The sequence below is a fragment of the Trichechus manatus genome, unplaced genomic scaffold (genome assembly GCF_000243295.1).
Source record: "Trichechus manatus latirostris isolate Lorelei unplaced genomic scaffold, TriManLat1.0 scaffold00004, whole genome shotgun sequence".
NCBI lineage: Eukaryota > Metazoa > Chordata > Mammalia > Sirenia > Trichechidae > Trichechus > Trichechus manatus.
In genome coordinates, this window is record NW_004443940.1 from 32,439,453 (window position 1) to 32,440,075 (window position 623).

At 41.9% G+C, this 623-nt stretch overlaps 1 protein-coding gene across 7 annotated transcripts in view; it reads left to right on the plus strand.

The window, feature by feature from the left end:
- The window catches only part of REV1 (REV1 DNA directed polymerase), a 65,264-nt gene that overhangs the window by 42,989 nt on the left and 21,652 nt on the right, over positions 1-623 (plus strand). The gene's annotated exons all lie outside the window — the stretch shown is intronic.

The following is a 623-nucleotide window of genomic DNA, read 5'->3' on the forward strand; positions in this document are numbered from 1 at the left end:
ACACCTTGGACCTCAGCTCCTTTAGCTCTCCGTGTCCATAGCCAACACCTTGGACCTCAGCTCCTGTAGCTGCCTGTGTTCATAGCCACACCTTGGACCCTTGGACCTCAGCTCCTTTAGCTCTCCGTGTCCATAACCACACCTTGGACCTCGCTGTCAGCTCCTGTCTTCCTTTTTAAGACTCTCTGCCCTCAATGTCCGTTACACATGCTCTGATTGTATCGTGAGACTTTTGGTTCTTTGGACTTTGTTTTTCCTGTTCTGATAGCGTTCCTTTAGCCTCACTTCCCTGTCTAGCATGGAAAAATCTCTGATCATTCCCCTAATTCCTGTAAACCCCCAATCTTAAGATCAGGACTGCTTTCTCTGCTCATACATCTGGGTAAAGATGGAGAAATGGCACTTATTTTAGAACAAAGAGAAGCCTCTGTCCCCTTTCCAGCAATGGTGCTTGATGCTTGTTATAATTTGTAGCGTGTAACAAAATTCTGCCAGCGTTATATACAGTGTTTGAAATAATCTAAATTGTTTTTAGAAATGATAGGTGACCTGTCTCTGGTTGTCTTTGTTAAGAAATTAAGAAAATACTGTGGTGAATATTTCTTTTTTTTTTTTTTTTTAAT